The sequence below is a fragment of the Oryctolagus cuniculus genome, chromosome 2, assembly GCF_964237555.1.
Source record: "Oryctolagus cuniculus chromosome 2, mOryCun1.1, whole genome shotgun sequence".
In the NCBI taxonomy this organism is placed as follows: domain Eukaryota; kingdom Metazoa; phylum Chordata; class Mammalia; order Lagomorpha; family Leporidae; genus Oryctolagus; species Oryctolagus cuniculus.
In genome coordinates, this window is record NC_091433.1 from 63,576,708 (window position 1) to 63,601,693 (window position 24,986).

Consider the following 24,986-nt stretch of genomic DNA (forward strand, 5'->3'; position numbering starts at 1 on the left):
ATCTCAGAGACAAACAGGAATTCAACATGTTAATAAAGAGGGAAAGTATCTTTTGGTAAACAGTCTGAACCCCACAGACAATAATAAATAGACAACTTAATTCAATGAATCCAGAGTTCTTGGTAACATAATTTCCCCATTGGAGAGCTTGTTTTTCTTTTCTGTAAAATGGCCTTTTGAGAAATCCATGGCTCAGTGTTCAAAAGTGGTATGAAAATCTTGTGAGTGTCCATACATGAATTCTTCTGTGTAGAAAGTTTATAAAGTTCATCAGATTATCAAAGCACTCAGTGATCAAAGAATCTCAGAAAGCTCTAATATAGGCAATGTGGACGGTATATTTTTCTAGCTCTATCATTCAATAATCGCAGTTTATATACTAACCTGTTTGCAATCCCTCTTTCAACTATTGTTACTAAGGATTTATCAGGTACTGTTCTAGACACTACAGATACACTATTTTTTTTTTTAAGATTTATTTATTTTTCAAAGAGTTAGAAAGGGAAAGATACATAGAGAGATTTATCCGTTGATTCACTCCATGGATAGTTGCAATGGCCGGATCTGGGCCAGGCCAAAGCCAGGAGATTATTTTGGGTCTCCCACATGGATACAGGGGTCCAACAACTTGAGTCATCCTCTGCTGTTTACCCAGGCAGTTAGCAGGCGCTGGATTGGAAGTAGAGCAGCTGGGACTCAAATGAGCACCCATATGGGACACTGGTGCTCAGGGGGTATCTTCACCAGCTACACCAAAGCACCAACCCTGAGACGCATTGTTAATTTCATATAAGGTCCTTGACTTTGGGCTGTGAAAAGCAAACCAGGATAAGGTGATAGACAGATATAGAGATAGATAGGACAGAATGAGATATTATGGAGATGAGTATTAGGAGAGTGCTTTCATGGTATTATTTCTGTCATACTTCATTCGTACCTTTAAATGCTTATAATTTGGTCAGACCAGCATTTTCCACAGAATACCAGTATTCTGCCCCTGGGATAAATTAGGTTGATCACAGCTTAACTGGGTATGTTAATGCATCTTTGATACACTATCTGCAACATGACTTGCTGAGAGGGTTCATGTGTCTTAAGCGCCTTCTCCACAGGGCATCTGCCAACAATCGTCCACAGAAGACACTTTGGGAAACACACTTCTAGCACATGTGCAGTGAAAACTGTAACTTGCCCTAGCACAGGATGTGTGCTAATGTTGTCTGAGGGTATGAGTGGCTCATAGAGCCGACAGGCATACTCTCCCATGAGTGTGACAGCAGCAAGAAGGACCCAGCCCAGCTGGAAATATGACCACTACACATTTCCCCATTTTCTCTCCTTTTAGGAACGCACTAACATCACTCAAGTCTATGTCTTCCCCTACAAGTTGATTCCTTCTATGACTGGAAATTGTAACATAATTCTGGGATTTGTTTATAAAAATTTAAACATTGATAAATACATGAAACGTAACACTGTCCTTGCTCATTTACTTTAGAAATTTTCAATGAATATTTATTGAGAAGTATCTATGTTTAAGAAATGTAGACACAAGTGAAATATATGTATTGCTCCTGAGGTTCTATTCTAAGTATCTTCATAAAGTGTTAAAATCTACAAAAAGATAAATGTTAATTTCTGTTGCAGTACTTAGAGGTGATGAACTCAATGGGTACTAACAATTTTTTAGCACTTTGAAAAATACATTCACAGAGAATGCTTGACTATTACTAGAATATTCTAGTTGAAAAAGGTACTGAGAGTCCCCAAAATGTGCCTCATTTACAAATCATTTCCTTGAATGTACATGATGAAGGTTCTGGAATCCCAGCGTTAACATCAGATCCTGTGCTCATTCTTTTGCAACAAGTTGACCCAAATCTTGCTATGCATCATTTGACAGCATTTTGGCGCTATTAACAATTCTTTGTGCAACAGAGTATAGACAAGGCAGCTATATTCGCTAGGCTTGAGAAAGAAAACCGTATTCTCTCTCCAGCTTTCCCTTTTCTTTTTTCTTTTCTGCCACCTCTTGGCTTCAGGTGGACTTCAGAGTGTTGTAATGAGAGTAGGTATTACCTGTTACTCTGAAATTAAAGATTTTTTGAGTCTTTATGCAGTATGACTTGCCTTCTTCAATTTTACCCAGTTCTATACCCATTTATACTTGAAAATCTTTCACTCTCATTAAATACATGCCTCCAGTATCACATGGCTTTCTCTGTTTTAATCTCAGAGATGACAAGATAGGTGCTACACTCTATCGTGCAGGTTGAGGTAAAAAACCAATCACAGGAAGCAGCTTTCTGTGGCTTCCCTGCATCTGCAGGAGGACCTCCTTGGATGAGAAGTATGAGCAAGAATGGGAGCACCAGCTTCCATGTTAACAGCCTCATTGTATCCCAAAACCCAGAATTCCTGTCTCTCTGATTTTTTTAATTTTTGGATTACTTTGGTAGCATATGATATTCCAATGGAAAATAATTTTACTTAATTTTCTTATGATTAGAACAAAATAATATAGAATTAGACTATCACTGATTTTTTTAGGGGAAAAAGTATACAAGAAATAATTATTTCAAGCAATAAAGATAAATAATTCCTATCATAGTATGAACTATATTGCTTGATACCTTTTAATTATGACATTTTGGATTACCAAAAATAAATTTTAGTTTTTAAAACTGCAGGGTATTAATTCAGCAACAATAATTGCTTCTGGTTTTTTAATAGGTCAATACTTTCTTGTAGGATTTTGTTTTTCTGTATGTAACATGGCATTATGGTGATCTCTTTTCTATGGTCAATGTGCTGTAATTAATAATAACAGTAGTAATTTAGGTTAGGTCAGTATTCTCAAAGTTGGTTCTATAGACTATTGAAATACGTTATTCAAGAAGGGAGCTTCACGGCCAAGTATGTTTGTGAAACACAGGGTAATGAAGTTTGTGGGGACTATTTCTGGCCTAGGAATTCTTTTCCCTTTTTGGTTAGCAAAATACTAAGATGACACTATAGCAACGACAAAATCAAATGTTTTGTTATGTCTGTTTGGTATTGTGAATTGTGTAATGTGTTTTCGCGGGTTGCCTTATTGCTCATATTGATGGTCACATTGTCTATCCCTAGTCAGTGGAAACCTGTTCAGTTTGGTTGAGTCTTTGTGCTTGAGTATGATTGTTTTGATAGCTTCCTTACCTTCTGGTGTGATGAGATGACTAAGCTGATCTAGTACGTTTATATACCCTGATGTGAGCTTGGTTTTGTTTTAGGGAGCAAGGGGTTCTCAAAAATTGTGGTTATGTGTTAATCATTGGTTTCCTGGCCTTTTTAGTGGACAATACTAAGAAATTATTTATCAGATATATTATAGATCATTTATTTTTCCATAACCATGATGTGTCAAGAGGACATACATCATTGCTCATAGTAATATTGCCAGTTTAAATTCACTATCAAAATGTTTGAACATAAATTTTATGTTATATTTATTTTTCTCTTTCAATGAAATTTTAAGTTTCTAATATTAACATAATTACTTTATCCTATAAGATATATAATAATTTCAGAATTAGTATAGTAACATTGCTAAAATTATAGGAAAGAATTATAGTTGATTTTGTTCTACTTATTTTTTTAACTTTTATTTAATGAATATAAATCTCCAAAGTACAGAATATGGATTACAATGGTTTCCCCCCCATAACGTCCCTCCAACCTGCAACCCTCCCCTATCTACTCCCTCTCCCCTTCCATTCACATCAAGATTCATTTTCATTTCTCTTTATATACAGAACATCAGTTTAGCATGTATTAAGTAAAGATTTCAACAGTTTTCTCCCACACAGAAACATAAAGTGAAAAATACTGTTTGAGTACTAGTTATAGCATTAAATCTCAATGTACAGCACACTAAGGACAAAGAACCTACATGAGGAGTAAGTGCACAGTGACTCCTGTTGTTGAATTAACAAATTGACACTCTTGTTTATGGCATCAGTAATCACCCTAGGCTCTTGTCATGAGCTGCCAAGGCTATGGAAGCCCCCTGAGTTCACTGACTCTGATCATATTTAGACAAGGACATGGTCAAAGTGGAAATTCTCTCCTCCCTTCAGAGAATGGTACCTCCTTCTTTGATGACCCGTTCTTTCCACTGGGATCTCACTCGCGGAGATCTTTCATTTAGGTTTTTTTTTTCCCCCCAGAGTGTCTTGGCTTTCCATGCCTGAAATACTCTCATGGGCATTTCAGCCGGATCCACATGCCTTAAGGGCTGATTATGAGGCCAGAGTGCTGTTAGGACATTTGCCATTCTATGGGTCTGCTGTGTATCTCACTTCCAATGTTGGATCACTCTCTCCCTTTTTGATTCTATCAGCTAGTATTTGCAGACACTATTCTTGTTTATGTGATCCCTTTGGTTCTTAGTCCTATCATTACCATCAATTGTGAACAGAAATTGATCACTGGGACTAGTGAGATGGCATTGGTACATGCCACCTCAATGGGATTGAATTGGAATCCCCTGGTATGTTTCTAACTTACTGTTTGAGGTAAGTCAGCTTGAGCATGTCCCGAACTGCACATCTCTTCCCTCTCTTATTCCCACTCTTACATTTAACAGTGATCACTTTTCAGTTAAGTTTCAGCACTTAAGAAGAATTGTGTATTGATTACAGTATTCAACCAAAAGTATTAAGTAGAACAAACAAAAAAAAATACTAAGAGGGATAACATATCAAGTTGCTCATCAACAGTCAGGGTGAGGGCTGATCAAGTCACCGTTTCTCATAGTGTTCATTTCACTTTAACAGGTTTCCTTTTTGGTGCTCAGTTAGTTGTCACCTATCAAGGAGAACAAGTGGTATTTGTCCCTTTGGGATTGGCTTATTTCACTCAACATAATGTTTTCCAAATTCCTAACAGGGATCACTTTTCAGTTAAAATTTAAACACCTAAGAATAATTGTGTGTTAATTACAGAGTTCAACCAATGGTACTAGAACAAAAAAAAAAAAACTAAAATGGATAAAGTGTTACATTGTACATCAACTGTCAGGACAAGAACTGATCAAGTCACTGTTTCTCATAGTGTCCATTTCACTTCAACAAGTTTCCCCTTTGGTGCTCAGTTAGTTGTCACCAATCAGGAAGAACATATGATATTTGTCCCTTTGGGACTGGCTTAATTCACTCAGCATGATGTTTTCCAAATTCCTCCATCTTGTTGTAAATGACTGGGTTTCGTTGTTTTTGACTGCTGTATAGTATTCTATAGAGTACATGTCCCATAATTTCTTTATCCAGTCTACTGTTGATGGGCTTTTGGGTTGGTTCCACGTCTTAGCTATTGTGAATTGAGCTGCAGTAAACGTTGATGTGCAGACTGCTTTTTTGTTTGCCAATTTAATTTCCTTTGGGTAAATTCCAAGTAGTGGGATGGCTGGGTTGAATGGTAGGGTTATGTTCAGGTTTCTGAGGAATCTCCAGACTGACTTCCATAGTGGCTTAACCAGTTTGCATTCCCACCAACAGTGGGTTAGTGTCCCTTTTTCCCCACATCCTCTCCAGCATCTGTTGTTGGTAGATTTCTGAATGTGAGCCATTCTAACTGGGGTGAGGTGGAACCTCATTGTGGTTTTGATTTGCATTTCCCTGATTGCTATTAATTGAGTGCAATCAAACTACTATGCTTTAAATAACTAGAAAGCCCTGTTTCAGTCACCATCTTAATACATTGGTTCATTTGTTTTGTGTGGTTTTTACAAAATTTCATGTGAATATGGCATGGTTCTAAATTAAAGCCTACTAATCAAAGTATGTTCAAAGATGCCAACCTTGATATTCCTTATATACGAGTAGCCATTTGGTTTAGCTTTAATTGTATAGTTTACTTATCTGATTTAGTAATTTAATCTCCTACCTTTAAAAACATACTATACAAATGTTTATATATAATTGTGTATGCACCTATGTGTGTGCGTGTGTGTGTGTACTACATCTCCTCTCCTCTGATGAAGAACAGCAGGAGTGGTTGCACCTTAGCAACTGGAGGGCGTGGTAAAGCACAGAGCCCTGCCTCTCACCCTCAGTGTTTCTAGGACAGGGCCTCCTTGTTTGCATTTATAACACATTCCAGGGCACTGCTGCTGGTCTAGAGACCACACCTGGAGAAGCAGTGCTGAATATAGTTTTCTTTACTTCATTTTCTTTTTTTTTGTTTGTTTGTTTTTTGTTTGTTTTTTTTTGTTTGTTTGTGTCGCTCCCCCTCTTCGTGGAGGAACGACACAGGACCCTGCGCTGTTCTTTCGTCTGCTCGGCCCTCCCCGGGTTTGCTGCTGGTTCTTCCTGGGTTGGCTACTATCCCTTCCACCTCCGTGGAAGGGCAGTTCCCCCTGGCCGCATTCCCCACTTCCGCAGGGGAGCGGCACACCGCCGGCCGGCTCTCTGGGGGGCTGCACGGGTGTTCCTTCAGCTAGATGTTCCCCATAGATGTTCCCGGTGCATGCCGTCTCTCTCCTCCTTTATAGTCCTCCTCCGCCAATCCCAACTCGGCTGCCCACACGCCGAGTACGCTGCTCTCCAATCAGGAGCAAGTCCTACAGTTTATTGGTTGAACTGGAGGCAGCTGTGCGGAAGCTGTTTACTTCTCTCCCAGCGCCATATTGTGGGAGAGCAGATGCATAGAATAAGTCTTAATTCCAGTAACTCAGTCTAGTCCGGCCTGCTCCCCACAGTTTGTTTTTTGACAGGCAGAGTGGACAGTGAGAGAGAGAGACAGAGAGAAAGGTGTTCCTTTTTGCCGTTGGTTCACCCTCCAATGGCAGCCACGGCTGGCGCACCGCGCTGATCCGATGGCAGGAGCCAGGTGCTTCTCCTGGTCTCCCATGGGGTGCAGGGCCCAAGGACTTGGGCCATCCTCCACTGCACTCCCTGGCCACAGCAGAGAGCTGGCCTGGAAGGGGGGCAACCGGGACAGAATCCAGCGCCCTGACCGGTACTAGAACCCGGTGTGCCGGCACCGCAAGGCGGAGGATTAGCCTAGTGAACCTTTCACACTTAAGGTTGCATTATGGAGATCATCTTGCAATACAGAGCGAGGTTGTTTTTCTAGCTGTGAACTTTCATGTTGTCAGGATGTACCACAGTTTATCTGACCAGTTCAGATAATGCATGTTCTGGATCTTTTGGCATTACAGCTAGTGTTGCAATGAATAGACTTATGTGTGCTTGTTTTATTTGCTTTGCCTATGTACTAATGAGATATATTCCTAGAAATGGGACTTCTGAAACCACATAAATGCAAATTATTAAACTTTGAAAATAATTTAAAATAGTTTATATATAATCGATTTTTATGAAAAAATCCATTCATTCCTTAATTTATTTTCCTTAACCATGTACATTCAAAATTTTGAGATCCTATCCCAAGAGAAAAGTAACTACTTTTCATGAAGAATACTGAAAATACTAATTTGGAATAAAAAGTTCTTTATAAACAGCAATAAAATATCAATAGGTAACATTTTTAAAGTATTTTCAAAATTCGATATTTTAAAATGCATTTAAAAATCTAGAGTCAATTTATATTAAATATAATACAATATATTGGCTGGAACATACAATCCTAGGTATTATCATTGATCAATTAAAACACTTAATCTTTTACTGTCTCTGTTACTTTGTGAAACAGGATTACAAAAGTAGTGACTACTCCAAAGACTGGTCAGTTTCAGAGATAAAATTAGTTAATCCATGTAAAGTACTCAACTTAATGCTCCCAGTCTCACTGGAACAATATCTTCTTTATTAAATTAATGTTTTACATTGTCCCATGTATTCTCTAAAAAACAATACATAATGCCAACCAAATACCTAGATAATTTTAGATGACTGTATTGCCCTAATTATTTTTATATGAAGAGACCAAAAGGGAAACAATCATGTAATAAAACAACATGTATGCTACTCATGTATGCTAAGTGATTGCAGACAACAAATCTCAATAGCTTAATGAAGTAATCAGATACTTGCAGTTAAACCATCTTGAATGTGGTGGCTACAGTGGAGATGAATACAAGTGGGCTGAATCTGTAACTCTAACGCTAAGAGCAGCATTAACTTTCCTCATATAATTTCCAAAATGGCAAGCAACTTCTGTGAAGTTGTGACCAAGGAACAGTGTTTCCTGGATCACCGTAGAACCTGACTTCCAGGAACATCCAGTGCATGTTAAAGCTGTACACAAAAATATTTAGTGTGTTTACGTAAGGTTTTAGGTTGAAAGAGCTAGCCTGAAATGACGATAAATATTTCATCTGTATGAATATCTGGTGAGATCCTTCATTTGGTAGGACTGACCCAAGACTTCTTGTACCACTGATGCCCTTCCACTAAATGCCAAGACCTCCCATCAATCAGTTGAAAACAAACCCACGAATTTCCCAAATTTCCCAGTGAGCAGTATCAGCCCTGTTAATGACATTGTAGCTTCACCTGGTGTCTGACTTGCACATGCTTAATAGATATTAACAACATGATGATGACTTTTATTAGTGCCCATACGGATGTTAATAGGATGCCATTTATTCTTCACAACTGATCTTAGCCAAAAGGCCACCAAGTAATCATTTATTCTTCATACTATTGACCCTGTCTGACAGACCTAATTTGCTTATTGAGAATTCATTGAAAAAAAAGAAAAAGAAAAAAGAGAGAGAAACCTGGGGTAGAAACAAAATAATTTTACCATTTGATATTATAACAATATGAATTCTTTCTCCACCTCATGCTGCCCCCAACCCATGCCACACAAATAAAAACTGTTTCCTATAATAATATTTCATTCAGTTTGGGATTATTAACACATATTCTTGTCATCTTTAGTGGATAAACAGAAGCACAGGATGTACTAGTCTTTCAGCCACTCCTAATACTGAGCCTTAGAGCTTTGATTTGATTTTGATCCCTCCCCGTATATCATGTGTTAGGGAATGTATGGATTTGAATGCAGGAATTGCCTGCAGACTTCTAAATAAACAGAAATTTATATAAGCAAGATGGTTCACATAATTATTTCATTGTTTGGCCCATCGCTGAATCGCCCATTAGAAGCCCCTGGAAGATCTAGGAGTTGAATGCGGATGTATGATTATTGGCAGGTTTCCATGCAATAGGAGTTCTGTCCTTATTCCTCTGCCCATGACAAACTTTTTCATGTCAGAGAGAAAATTGCAGGAGATGGTCCTAAGGTTTGAAATGTCCCAGTAGAGATTTTTTAAAATTTCCTTTTATTCTATACACAACAGACATTCTTTTATTTTCAACCTGATGGTGCCATTTTCTATTTTCTAGAAATGGTGACAGACACTGTAAGTAAACCAGATAATAGACTCTTAAAGTTTCTGTGTGCAAATTGAAAGAGCACATTATAGTGCCTGCCTTTCCTGAGGTCTTGCAGCCTAACCAATATGGTTTCTAAATACAACACCAGCAGAAGTTATAACAATAGTTTCTGTCAGCCTGTCTGAGATGGTTAGAGAATAGCAGTGGGGAATAGCACAGTAACCCAGAAATGTCCACATTCTTCTAGCCCCTTTTATTGTGATAAATCTCCTGTGAGCTTCGCATAGAAGTATTGTTTGCATCTGGTGTATCTCTGCCTAGAGTATGGCTGCATGCATCCATTCCTCCTTACTGAGCTGTCAGGTGCAAAAACCAATTGTATGCAAAAAAATGCAATATTGTGCATGAGGGGACTAGAGATTAATATATTTGAATAGGATGAATTACGTACTTTCTATACCTTCATTCTATATTAACAGTGCTAGATTATACATATAAGATCTAAGTGTAGCCGGCGCCGCGGCTCACTAGGCTAATCCTCCGCCTAGCGGCGCCGGCACACCGGGTTGTAGTCCTGGTTGGGGCGCTGGATTCTGTCCCGGTTGCCCCTCTTCCAGGCCAGCTCTCTGCTGTGGCCAGGGAGTGCAGTGGAGGATGGCCCAGGTGCTTGGGCCCTGCACCCCATGGGAGACCAGGAAAAGCACCTGGCTCCTGGCTCCTGCCATCGGATCAGCGCGGTGCGCCGGCCGCAGCGCGCTGGCCGCGGCGGCCATTGGAGGGTGAACCAACGGCAAAGGAAGACCTTTCTCTCTGTCTCTCTCTCTCACTGTCCACTCTGCCTGTCAAAAAATAAAAATAAATAAATAAATAAATAAGATCTAAGTGTAATGTTCTCTTGTTATACAAGCAGAATAACTCTGAGGGATACTGGTTTCTTGGCAGATAGATCAGATAACTTGCTGCTAACTGAGAAAATTTGGGCTGTGCATTTGATGCAAATCATGTGTTCCTTAATAAAAGAACTGAGAGCAAATAATTACCATAAATGCTAGCAAAATATTACATTCAATTAAGTAGTTCTAAATGTATGTTTGAAAAAAATTACTGAAGAGTGTAAAAGAATGGAAGATGAGAATCTTAGACACTATGACAATCTTTCATGAAATAACATTCAGATTCTCTGTGATCTTTTTGATATTTTGTTCTTCCCTGAATGAAACTTGGATAGCTGACTGCCTTTCGATAGCATACCATGCATATTCCCTTCTTGGTCCTTGTTCATACCCAGATTGTCCTATTACAGTCCTAGTCTACCTAATTCTTACATGTCACCTAAGGACTTTGAGTCCCATCTCATCCATTAAATCCCACAGCTCATGATTACACCTCATTTTACTTCTACAGTATTTTTGGAGAATGACATTTTAAGTAGCTACTATATGCCTGAAGTTACACAGCTAGTAAATATGGCAAAATATTGAGAATGGATCGGGGTGGGGGGGAATCCATTGCTTAATAAAAATTTGATCTCCATGGAAATTGAGTATTTAGATCCATCAGTGTGAGATAATGGTCAACTATTTCAGAGTTTCCAGATTTAATTGATTTTCTCATCTGTGATTTCATGTTTGTTTGGCTGTATTAAGTTATAAGAAGAATGTGACTAACCACGCCACTGGACTTGCTGAAAGAAACACTGGGGCTTGCTTTTTGTCTTTATGTGCTCATCAGCAGGACTATAACCCTTAGCTTAGCATTCATTAAAGGTTCAGTGAAACAAGTACTTCTCAAGACATGGCATATGCCATACGAAAAATAAGTAGAAGTCCAAAGTCACACTGGAAAATATTTGATGCTCTTATTCTGTTAAGGCTGCAATAACAAAATACCATTAAAATGAGTAGCTTATCACAACAAAAATGTATTTCTCAGCCTTCTCGAGAAGATCTAGAAGTCCAAGATAAGCACCAGCAGATTCTACACTGGGAGAGAGCTGTCTTCCCCACATAGACTGTAGCAACTCTCCCTGCCCTTACATGGTAGAAGATGCATTCCCTTGGGCATCATTTAAAAGCACACCAATCCCTTTCATAAGGGCTTTGTCCCCATGACTCAATTAGCTCCCCAAAAGTCCCACCTCCTAAGACCATCATATTGGTATTAGAATTTCAACATGGGAATTTCAGGGCCGTGGAGGGCACAAATATCTGTATTATCCCATTACCCATTTCTGACTACTTGAAAATAATGTGATATTTTATGTGTTAGTCTATGTAATGCATTCAATTTACACAGAATTAAAATGCCTTCATGCTTATTAAACCTGAAATTGTGGCAGTGGTGACTCTGTCAATACCTTTGCTTCTTGTTGCTGATTCTCAGCTCTCCTCCCTAGTCCCTTTGATTCATGCTTGGTATTCAGCTTCACAACTATTTATTATGTGTCTCCTGCATGCACGTGTCATTGGTTCTATATCCATGCAACACCTGGACTATGTGATACTCTCAAAAGGCCTGAGCACTCTAATATGCTATATAAATATTTTCTAACAGTTGTTTATGAAACTGGATGGTATACTTATTTTAATTTGCATCATATAGACTTAAAATGATCAAATATATAGCAATAACTGTTTCATTATTTGTTTTCTCATGTTTTCAAAACAAATGTTATTCACTGAAAAATACTAATAAAAGGCATAATAATGTTGATATTGTAATAAGAATGGTCATAAACAGCAATGGATTAAGCTTTCATGTTACTACTGCTATTATTCCCAATACTATCCTAAACCTGTATTATAATTCTCCCATGATATTTCCATTTGATAATGATGCTTATTTCATGTATTCCTTAATGTGATCATTTGGATGTGTAACAGTATATTCTAATATATGTGAGGCTACATTTTTTACCATATTTTCCTCACTTGCTGATTCAAAGAATTTATTATAGGGTATCTATGTTCTGAAATTAAGAATTAACTTGGATTTTTAGTTTTAGAATTCCATCTTTCATTTGTTTATTTCATGATATTTTATTGAAACATACATTGAGTGGCATGTGTACATTTAAAACTATAAAGTACTTTGATTTTTTGAAAGAAAACATTCAGGAATTCTTACATCTAACAACAGTCTTTTGAATATTCTCAGTAGGAGGAAGTCTTTGTCCTTTAAAAACATACTTGAATTTTTTGATATAGCCAAAAGTTATTCAATGTCAAATCTGTTAAATAATTTCAGTGATCACACCAGGCAATACTATTTTTGAACGAGAATCAAGTGAGACCAGGATGATAAATTTTCTTGTGTGACTTGTACACTGTTACTGAAGAAAATCTCTCCTGAGGAGTTCTAGTTAGCAATGCAATCTCACCACAGTTTCTGGGGGTTACCTTGAAGTGACTTTGATAAGGCTCTGAGAGAAGGTTGGTGGAAGAACAGCCTCATGGAGACACAGAGGAGAGGTTCCTAATCCCAGCTAAGGTACGAGACAGAGGGGGTGATGGTCAAAGGAGCTTCCTCTGTTGGAGTAACTCTGGAATTCGTGAATGTTGACTAGCACTTAGATAAACACTGAATGATGAGAGAGAAAGGCCATGCAGGAAGAGTGTTGTGTACAAAGGCAGAGAGGCAGGAAAATGGGTGAACTGTAGTTCCATAAGACTAGAGTATAAGGTTAGTTAGCAGGAGATAATGTTGAGGAGAGAGCCAGAATCAAGTGGAAGATTGAAAGGAACCCCAAGTTGGAAATACTTTTCCTTCAGAAATTAGACGGCATCATTTGGTTGCCATGTAGTATCAATGTTGTAGCTCCAACATGATGTAGTATAAATGTCATGACGTGAGGCTTAGATCTTACCCTGAAGGTTGAGAAATACCTGATTTATTTTAAGGCAGCTCCTAAACATGCTTGTATCTGCCATACCAAAAGATCCCTCTGGTATTCTGTGGATGTGGAACAGGTGCAGTAAGATCTGGGAAGGGCAGAGTTGTGGCAGTAGTGGAATCAAGGGAGGTAGAAGTCAAAAGTAGGGAGCATAGAAGGTGCTGTCACACAGACAGCAAGAAGACAAAAATCAATCTGATGGCTGTTTTTGCAATAAGGACCTATAAAAGTAAGAAGTACAAGAACCCTTGTGGAATCTTGTGAAAACTTGTGGAATTATCCATCAGGATGGTCAGTACTAGATCTGGAGATTCAAAAGTAGTCCAGTAGGAGGTACTATCTTGGGGTCAGCTGCAGGCAGTGAATGAAGCTGTCGAGTGACTGCAATTCCTGTATTGAGGGATTGTTAAAATGAAACAGAGAAGGTGACCTCGAAGAATCTCTAGGGGACCAGAATTATCAGACTACAGTGTAGAAGTTCAAAGAATACACAGGAAACAACAGAAAAGTGGGAGAACTAGAGCTCAGATGTAAGAGAATCCAAGGGAACTGAATATTTTAAGGAGAAGGTGTGTCAGTGGTGTTGAAGTCTTGACCATGTGTGGCACATAGTAATCACCCAATAAATGCAGGCTGGATGAAACTCCCAAGTGAAATAACACAAAGAGAGAAACCAGTGATGGCATTTGACAGAATATTTTGTGACTTTATGGATAGAAGCTTTTCTTATGATATGTAGGAGTGGATGAGAGGGATGGGAATATAGTCATTTACTGTGGACCACTCTTTAGTGAGAACAAAGTAAAACAACAAAAAAAGGAAGGCTGTAGCTAGAAGTATAATTAAGATCAGAAGAGATTTGTTTTATTGAATAGTTGTATTTAATATCTTCTTCTGATTTTAAAATTAATCATTAAATGCTGTAGTACATACAGAAAATATAATAAAGTGTAAAGGTAAAATGGAAATCATTCATAATATACTCATTTGGTGTGTATGCTTTATTCATACAGTATGTTTTAAAACATTCTGTATTTATACTGTCCTTTATTCTTGTATCCTTTCTTCTTGATATTTTATTGTTACTGTTTTTCTCTGCTCTAAAATACTCTTTGAACATAGGATTTTTAATGGTTGCAGGCTACGTAAGAGCACAGTCTAGGGAAGCTGGGAGGGAAAGCAATAGGCAAATCTCGGACTTGCCTGGTATAGGCATCTAAAAGGGCCACGAGGGGCCGGGCTAGATCTACAGTAGGAAAAGTTTTGCTTCTTATTGCCTCCTCTCTGAGGACTGGATTATAGCAGAATATTGCTAAAATGTGTGTATTGATAAAGTGTATGTATTCAACTAAACTAGAAAACAAGAACATGGAGAAAAGACCAGAAAAGCCATCTGCAGATAATCAAAATACAATATAGATTTAGATCAGACACAGCCAGGTATTCTGTCATTTATGTATTTAATTTAAAAATTTTTTTCACTGTCCTCTATTTAAGCAATTATACAGTCATGTTGGGTATGTAGGCAGAATTAGCCCATAACACTGTCCCTTAAATCTCTTAAATCATTGCAATTCAAACTAATTGTTGTGTCCATTGTGGAGCCGTCTTTTTAGAATCCTCATTCATTACCCTCTTATGAAGTCTTGACACCTTTCTTCTGTGTTGGCCTTTCTGTTTCTTGGAAGCCGTTTCTTCATTTCTTTGAATTTTTTTTCTTTTTTAAGAATGCATTCTCCTATAGCTTTATCAGAAAAGAACATGGGAAGTAAAATTTTATATACATTGGATATCTAAAAACACATTTATCCCACCCTCACCTGATGGCTCATTTAGCTGGGTATAGAACTCCAATTTGGAAATACTTTTCCTTCAGAAATTTGAAGGCATCATTTAGTTGCCTTGTAGTTTCTAATGTTGTAGTTCAAAAGTCATTCTGGCTTTGTGTATGGCCGGCTTTTTTTCTCCTGAGAGCTTGTTGAAATTTTGTCTTTTTTACATTTTCTCACATTTCACATTGATGTGCCCTTGTGTAGGTTTATATTAATTTGGTAGACTAAGGACCAAGAGAGCACTGGAAATATTACTGAATTTTTTACTGATGGTTGTTAGAAAACAATTCTCCATGGATTTCACATAATCCAGACCTGAATAGTGCACATAGACACTCTGAGACAAGAAAGCTTTTGATTAGCAAACCTTGGAAACTAGACAGTATTTCTCTCCAGAAAGATTGAGACATGCTTCCCCAGAGACATCCCAAGGTAGTTAAGTTGAAGACTTCTACTTCTTTCCTAAAAGTGTTTGCATTTGTCCCAGGAAAATAAGCAATCTCTTTCTGAAAGGGAGTATTAGCAGATATGCCAACAGCCCATAAAAGTGCAGTCTTGTAAACTTTGGTATGTCTATCCATCAGTGCACCCCACTGCTCACATAGGTAAAATCCAGTCTTCATCCTGTGGCCCTATGAGATTTGAAAAATAGGGAACCAACCCAAAATAATTTTGCAGCTGCTGTTTTGCTTCAAGTAATAAATGCTTCTTTGTTGCAGGGCCATTGTGTCTGTTGTCAATGTATGTGTATAAATCTGTGGAAGGATAACTTACTAGCTTTCAAATCGGTGGAATCTCAACACTTTACTATCTCTGACTTAATGGTTACTCTCATGCATTGTCTCTTCTTATTTTCTTGGTATCATATCTCCTGAATGCCTATCTTCCATCTCAGGTAATATGAATCTTCTAACATTCTATTTAGTTTTTCATTTCTGCTGCCATATTCCAATTACCAAAAAACTCTTTGTATTCTTAGTTTTCTTACTTTAAGTCACATCTTGCTTTTTCTTCATGCTTGAAATACCTTCGCTGATCTTTTTGATGAAATTAATATATTTCAAATATTTCTTCTCCCTACCAGTGACCATCTGATTTTGTCTTTTCCTTATTTACTTTGATTTCTATGAAGACTTCTTCATATATTAACTTCTACTTATCATTGCTTTATTGTTCACATTTACAAGTTGGGTACTAAAACACTAGACAGCAATTATGCCCATTTAGATAGAATGTGTTGACTTTTAACTCTAGAAAAGTCTAGTTGTTTTATTGCTATTTGATGTTAAGTATTTTTATTCTCTTCTAGGATGTATTAGAATCCCTATAACATGTGGTATTCTTCTTCTGTGTAGAAGGGAAAGATCTGATTTCTAGTTCTAGGGAGAGGGAAAATTGATGGGCAGGAAAGAGGTTAACTCAGCATCTAACATATAGATCGTATTTCCTTAACTTATATTTGATGAATAGTAACTCTGTACTGTCTGTCGTCCCACTGTCTGGGAATCCTGTATTTCACTCTTCAGGGGCAGTTAGCATTTAGAATATTAGAGGATATATTTACTATATTTTATTAATTGCAAGATAAATGAAATTTTTTTCCAGTATAAGGAATAGAGAGTTGAGAACACAAGATCCATGAATTCATTATTAAGTATATTTGAAACTTTTCTTCATGGTTCCCAAACCTGTAAGTACTAAGAACAAGTAAAATAATTAAATATATCTCCACGTTCTAATTAGATAGGAGCTCATCTCATAAGGATCAACTGACATAAGTATTTCATAGTTAGCCTTAATGTTAACTTCAGAATCAATCAAGAATCTACCATGTTTTAATTTGGTAGATGACACAGGATTTCATATTAAAAAGCCTAATAAATAATATGATCGCTGAGTAAAGTTCAGACATGATTTTTAAAATTGCTTAAAGATTTTCCCACCAAAATCAGATCAGTCTCATCTTTATATAACTAACAGTACAATGCAGCTAGAATTTATAGTAGAATCATGTTTTCTTCTTTAAAAAAAAAAATCTAGAGACGTTTAAAAGGAAATGGAGTTGCTGAATTCAGAAGCAAATTACTATTTCTACTTAATATTTATATCATTTAGTTGTGTCTAAATAGAATGTAACGAATAACATTATTATTAGTTATACAGCCTCCAGTTAGATGTATTCTTTACATCTAACATCATTTTGCGATTGTGTTGATTGGCTTTATTATTTAATGATCAGTAAGTTATTCTTTCAGTTTTACTGTATATAGGTCTAAGTACAAGCTAAATAATGTGTTTAAAAAGCAAGATCTAGGCCGGCACCGTGGCTCAATAGGCTAATCCTCCGCCTTGCGGCACCTGCACACAGGGTTCTAGTCCTGGTCGGGGCATCGGATTCTGTCCCGGTTGCCCCTCTTCCAGGCCAGCCCTCTGCTATGGACTGGGAGTGTAGAGGAGGATGGCCCAAGTCCTTGGGACCTGCACCCGCATCGGAGACCAGGAGAAGCACCTGGCTCCTGCTTTCGGATCAGTGCGATGCGCCAGCCGCAGTGTGCTGGCTGCGGCAGCCATTGGAGGGTGAACCAACGGCAAAAGGAAGACCTTTCTCTCTGTCTCTGTCTCTCTCACTGTCCACTCTGTCAAAAATAAAAAAATAAAATAAAATAAAAACCGCAAGATCTAAATCCTTCACTGAGAAGCCTTATATTTTAACAGGATAGTAAAGGTACATGTGTAATTATAGGAAGTCCCATGTACAAATACAATTCTGAAGTTACTTTAAAAAGTAATTTCTAGTTGGAAAAGTCAAAATGTTGTTTCTAGAGGAGATGATATATTAGGTCTGGACCTCAAAAAATACTCATAGGTCATACCTAGATGTTGGGTGAACGGTGAAACAGGAGTGACACAGTCTGTGAGTTCCAGAATTGTTCTGGAAGCAAAAGTCATGACCTCTGCTCTGCCCTCCTCCTATCCCTTCTGTGAGAAAGAATGAGAATATAGGAGGAGCCCAGTGAAGAGAAAGAGTCTTAAAAAATGAAAGCTCAGAATGCCATCTTCTGTGGAATCAGGAAATGTCATCAGATTGTTTTTACTTGTTTTATATTTCAGAATAATTTTTAGGGCCGTTTCATTAACAGATGTAGTAAAGTTTCAGTTAATGCACAGAGAAATCACAAAGGTAGTATCTCAAGTACTGTAGGATGCGTTCCTGTTCCCTCAGGCAGTCCAGCTGGTCTAGATTGGTAGGGTTCCTCTTCTCTGGGTCACACAGGGAACCATGGGGCTTTATCCCATCGCTCTGCAAGCCTAAGATGGTGCTGTTTTCACATGCTCTGTCAGAGCAGAGTCACTCCTATATCCATCTTCCAGCTTCAGGCAATCAGAAAAAATCCAAAGCCGCGTCAAGGTACCAGCTCACGTTGTATTAGACTAAATTTAAATATGAGGCCACCTTACCTTCGAGAAAGACTGGAAAATGATCCCCTCGCTAGATACCCACGCTCCCGAGAAGAAGGGGATAATGGACTTGGAGGAAGTGGTGAACCTGGCAGTCTGACACAATAGACTTTTTGTTGCCTTTTTTGGTTTTTATAATTTCTCAGTCTAGAAAACTTACCGTTGAAAAAATTTTAATACCTTCTATAATTTAACTTGATCTAGATCTTCAGCAATATAGAAAACCTCAGACTACAATTATGTGGTAGACCTTTAAGAGGTTTCTAGTATGACTAGTACAATGTGGCTAATGTAATTCCCAAAATTAAGTTGTGAGATTGAAGTTATGCAGGCACCAAAATAAAAATGTGGCTCATGATCTGTTTCTGTGTTTAGCAAGATAAAATCTGTGAATCTCATATTTATTTGATGGTTCTTCAACAGTTTTCAGTATGCAAAATTGACATTTCTAAAGATAATATAAAGATTATAAAAATCCCATTCTAGATATTGACTTACAGACCACCAAGATAAAAGTATAAATTTGATATGCAGTATGATTAGTTAAGCCATGTTTGCACAAGTGATTTACATCAGAACCACAACTTAGAGTCTGTTCATTTCTTTACTCTGATTGTATCCATTCTGCAATAGGGGCAAAAAAGAAAACGGTAAGAGGTAGATTAAAATGAAAACAGGATAAAATACTTTTAAAGGTCTGTATTATTTTACAAAAATAGTTAAATGTGTTATTTTTAGGAATTCCTTGCAAATTTTAACATTAATGAAAATTCCTTTTAAAGTATGTGGAAGTGTTTTTAATAAATAAGTATATTTTATAAAGTTCATTTCAACTCACCAAGTATTTGTTAAATACTAGTCTTTGAAAGATAATGTGTGCTTTTAATTTAATGTGTTAGAATGTCTTTGTCGCATGGACTCTTTTTTTCCCAGAAGCTACTGATTAAAAGGAATAACCATTTTCTGTGTTGGGCATACATATATTAAATATAATAAAGTAAATCTACCACAGTGCCTTGTACTATATATCAACAAGGTAGTTAAGAGACAAATGAACATTTTTATGAATAAATTTTACACTGAAAATGATTGTTCCAATAGTCCTACCTCCCTAGAGCCAGAGTAAGTTCTGTGACTTAAGGGTGCATATAAGATTAATGGGATATGGCCAAGCTGTATTTTATTTATATATCAATCTCAAAATTACCTAAAAACCTCAAAGGCAGAAGGTATCTAAAATTACATGGGGAAGAAAAAAGAATATTAATCCAGGAAAAAAAATCTCTGCATATATTTTATTTATCAGGCACAAAATTAGTTGTCAAGGTTTTCCCTTAAGTTAGTCTTCCAATTTGCTTTAATTGGAGTCTGAGGAAGGAAACCCAACAGCAGTGGTGATTGAGCATTGACTGGATGGGAGGTAGGAGAAGGGACTGGAATTGATGGCTGACCAAAGCAAGGTAGGATGATGGAATTTAGAAGTGACCCCAGGAGGGACAGTCCACCAAACCAGTACACTAAAACCAGCTAATGAAATGACAAAGACCCGCTCACTTCCATGTGTGTTAGAGACATCCTTCAATCAACTTCATTCAGATCATTTTGATTTTATCTACCAAGTCATTTTTTTGAACATACGGAAGTGAGTGATGCTTTCTGTCTTCAAAGATTCCAAGCAAAAAAATTAAAATAAAATAAAATAAAAAACGAGGGGCCAGTGTTGTGGCATAGCAGGTATAGCTGCCACCTGAAATGCCAGCATCTCATATGGGTACCAGTTCATCATGGCTGCTCCACTTCCAATCCGACTCCCTTACTAATGGCCTAGGAAAGCAGCAGAAGATGGCACAGTGTGTGGGCCCCTGCTACCCATGTGGGAGGTCAGATGATGCTCCTGGCTCCTGGCTTTGGCCTAGTTCAGCCCTGGTGGTTGTGAACACTTGGGGAGTGAACCAATAGACAGAAGATCTTTCTATCTCTTCTTCTCTCTCTGTAACTCTGCCTTTCCAATAAATAAATACATCTTTTACCTAAAATGCCTTTTCCTTAAGAATGACTGTAATTAGCATAGTTATTATTTTCATATAATTACCAAATTCATGGGAAGTTATATAGGACAACCCTCATAAAGAGGGTCAAAAATAATCAAAGGACTCTGCCTTAGTATGACAGAAGCTTTGTGTTGAGGTGGAGATAAGCGAGACGAGTGGTAGGGAGGTGAGGGGAGTAATTCGTAGAACACATGGCACCATTTAAGAACAACCAATTTACTTTCAAACCACTTGCAGACTATTGTATCAATGTTAGCTTATTTTTCAGGAGAGAAGTTTTGTACGTTAGAAGAGTTAAAAAGTCAGCAAAGACCTATTGTTGCTTTATCCATTATTTATTGAGAAGGAAATGAAGGAGGAGAGTGGATGCAAGTCAGAATCACCTCACTGTTCTGAGAGTACTCTCCATTGTTGGGATTTTATATGGTCTGAAAATGCAGATGAAGACTGGGAGTTGTGTGTTTATCTTTGGACCTCTGGAATTAAAAACACTGTACAAGCATTTTCTTCAAGTTACAGTTACTACAATGAACTGAAAGTAGAGCTTTATTTATCCGTGACTTCTGAAGACAAATAGATAGATGTGAATAGATACAGATGTATAATTAAGCCCCATCTTCAGAAATCAGTTCCTTTTAAGCTATGACCATAGCATGGAGTGATTTTTCTTCCTAATCAGTTTAGGATCCGTTTAGGCTGTGTCTGAAAGACTCTCACAGTTTATATATTTCAGATTTCCAGCTGCTACTGATCTCTGCAGACAGATGTCATTTCTCTGATTATTTTATCAGGAAGGGAATAAATGAATTCACCATATTGTCAAGAGAAATTATTAAGTCTTGCATACTCTTGTGCATTCCTACTTTTTGGCTTACATAAAATTTAGGCATATTGAGGCATGTCAATCTAACAACTGATAGTGTCCCCAGATGGCCACTTCTTGGGGGCACCACTTGGTTTGTTCAGATCCTGTTACCAGCTCTGTGCTGGTCTGTAGAAGGCAGAAAAAGACTAAGTATCTCAGATCCGTGGGACACAGAGTTGGGGCAGCAGAGACTCCAAATCTGAGCCAAGGAAATTATATCTCAGATTTTCAGGCACCTGGAGTCCTTTTCCATTCTTTGTTTTTTTTTTTTTTCAGAACCTTTTGGATTATACTTGAAAAATTATTCACTTCTTACCAAGAATTCTGCCATTATACGTTTTAAAAATGCAAAATCCATTAAATACTAATATGCTGTGACTCAAATCTTTGAAAGAAAACGTCCTTTGTTTGCAGTTTGAAACCTGCCATTCTATTTGATTATTGCAGAACTTCCCAGCAGGCATATTCATCCAGATTTAATTATTAAACCATAAATGTATCTTTGAAAATTCCCCTTTATATTGAATGCCTAGAAGTAATTCAGAATTGCTTTTTCAGTCTTCCTATGTGGGAAATCAGACTTCAATATGAAGTATGTTTTCAAATGTTTTGGGGAAAATGAACATCACTGAATTGATAATACTATGAGGATGCCATTGCAAACAAGACAGGTGGGTGTGGAGACCCAGTCGGTAGAAACATGCTGAGGCCTTATGGAACAGCTACATATGTGTATCTACCAAAATAGAAGCTTCATGAGGGCAGGGTCCTCATCTGTGTTGCTCATTTTTTGTTTACCTGGAACATAGCATACTGCTTGCCATTTGTTTGGGGGCTCCATAAAAATTCATTGAATAAATTCCTGCATGAATGAATCAATCATGCTTCACTTATATCCTGCACAGTCTCATCACATACACCTTCCTTAATACTATCAACAGAAGACTTTGAAGATTTTTTTTTTTTTTTGGTTTGGCATTCAATATATACAAGGGGTCTTCAAAAACTTTATGAAAATGTGTATTATGCAAAATTATGCATGAATTTCAAAAATTTTTGCATCAAAATCAATTTATCTTTTAACTCCATTTCCCATAAACTTTTGGAAGTACCCTTGTATGAGTGTGCATCCATACATATTCATGCAGAGAGAGTCAATTAAGGATTTGTTGTTTAGTTGATGCTGATGGCAAAAGACCTCTGCAAAGGTTTTAAGATTTTACAAGAAAGTATAATGAGTTAAATATAACCCAGAGCTATGAAAGGTTTTCTCTACTACATTTTCCCCCTTAGTTATCAAGAGTATGAAAATTGGAGATAGAAGTCTTCCCACTACAAATGGGAGAAATGGATTCTTGAATAACTAAAAATTCTCTGGAAAAATTTCCTGTGTGTAATTTCTACAGGGACCTCACAGAAAGGGCCTCATAAAAGTAAAACCTTGAGGTGTCCTGGCATTTTTAAGATTATTTGGAAATAATCTTGAAAATTGAATATTTGTTGACTACTGAATTATTCTTCTCTCTCAACATTCTTTTAAAGAAAACCATTTAAATTAATAAAGTTGCAGTTAAGAAGGATCGGTAGTAGAATAAGCCCATATATAGCATTCACAATGAAATATAAAGAGCTGAATGTGTGAAAAAATTCAAAAAGAAATAAATGTGGCTTTTCCTTACTATTTTTCACCACTGTGGCTTTACCTATAAAGTGTGTTTGGATAGTTTCATTAACTGCCAAATATTTTCCTAGGCAGGGCTGATTTTTTAATTTAAAAATTACTTTAGGCGGTGGGTGTTAAGGCATCGAGTTGCCTGGGGTTACTGCATCTCATTTTGGAGTGCGGAGTGCTGCTTCCTGTCCTACCTGCACTACAGATCCAGCCTCATACTAATGCGTCTAGGAGGCAGCAGATGATTATCAAGTACTTGGGCCCTGCCAACCATGGCAGTGACACAGATGAAGTACCTGGCTCCTAGCTTGGTCCTGGACCAGCCCTGGCTGTTGCAGACATTAGTAGAGTGGGCCAGTGAATGAAATACTTCTCTCTCATTCTCTGTCTCTGTCTGCCACTCTGCCCTTCAGATACATAAGTAGTAAAAAACTTCCAAAGGTACAATATGGCCTAAAGAGAGTATGTTAACTACTATCACCTCATTATTATTAAACTTATAAAAGAGTTAAAATGATGTGGTACTTGTAGAATGCAATACAAAAAGATATTTGTGGACATCACTTATGTAAGTTAATGTCCATAACATTTCAGGTTTGTGTTCCCTATAATAATTTAGATGTCAACAAAGTCAGTAGAAACTAACCGTTTTTCTTGGGTCAGAATTGGGAAAAGTTTTTAAAAATAAGAAACATACTACAATCTTGACATCAACACTAGACTAAATCATTTATTTACTATTCTATCTTATAAACATATCAAAGCAGAAAACCTCTAGGCTCATGTACAATAAAATATCTCAGCAGTGAAATCAAATAATAAAATGTCAAAGATAAAAGACTGGGAACTCACCAGTGTCTCTCAAATATGGCCTAGAAAAAAAATCTATCCAAACAAGTAGATTTTGCACAGCACGAACCAGACGCTTTCCCAGGATCTACACACATTCTAAGACTGTAGAGTAAGATTTGGTTTACCTTTACTGGGCGTTACTAGATTGAATTAATATCTAGAAAGTTTGTTATATGGGATCTTATTAACAGAAATGAAGAAGTCTCTTATATCCCATAATTGCCAGTTTGATTTTAAAATAAACTAAAAATTGCTCTTTTTGCTCATTTAAGGACATTGAAGTTTCCATGTATGCTGTTTATGCTCCATGCATTTTTGAACTCTATTTTAATTTAATATCTATATTCCATCTTATAGCAGCTTCTAATATAAAATTTCTGTTGCTTATATTAGTATTTCTCAAAAAGAGGGGAGAAAATCAGACAGAAAACTATTCTTTAACACTTAGTCACCACTGATAAGACAACATAGAACTATATTATTTTGCCTGTGCTTTGTCTGTGGGCACAAGCCCTATGAGTATTAAATATGTGGCAAAAATAATACATATTATCTTAGTTGAACAAGCTAGTGAAGTGTTCAAAAAATGTGGTCTTTCAGTAAAAAGCAAGTCTTCATGGAGATGCACTCCGAACTTCTGTTTTTCTGGACTCACTTAGCTCCCTGTCAGCATAAAAAACAAACACCACTTAGAAACCTCTACTATTGACTCTGTATGCTGCTTTACAATAGTGAGTTAAAATTTGAATTGCATATACTGAGACTCCTGTTCTGAGGACTCATTGTTTTATAAACTCTCGGTTCATCAAGTTGATGCTTCAGACAACCTCTGCCATACTAGCAGGAAGTAGTGGTGGCTCATGACAATCTGAAGAAGCAAAGCCGTGTACTTTCTGTCCTGAACCTCCCACTGTGACCACTAAAAGGGAAGGAGATGAGAAGCAAGTAGTTGGTAACACAAAATTACTCTACAGGACGAGAAAAGTCTTGGGCTAAGGCAAGGATCTAGTGGGATC

The 24,986-nt window shown here is 37.3% G+C and overlaps 1 long non-coding RNA gene across 1 annotated transcript in view; it reads left to right on the plus strand.

Moving 5' to 3' along the window:
- LOC138848472 (uncharacterized) overlaps positions 1-24,986 on the plus strand; it is a 1,168,718-nt gene that overhangs the window by 836,408 nt on the left and 307,324 nt on the right. The window lies entirely within an intron of this gene.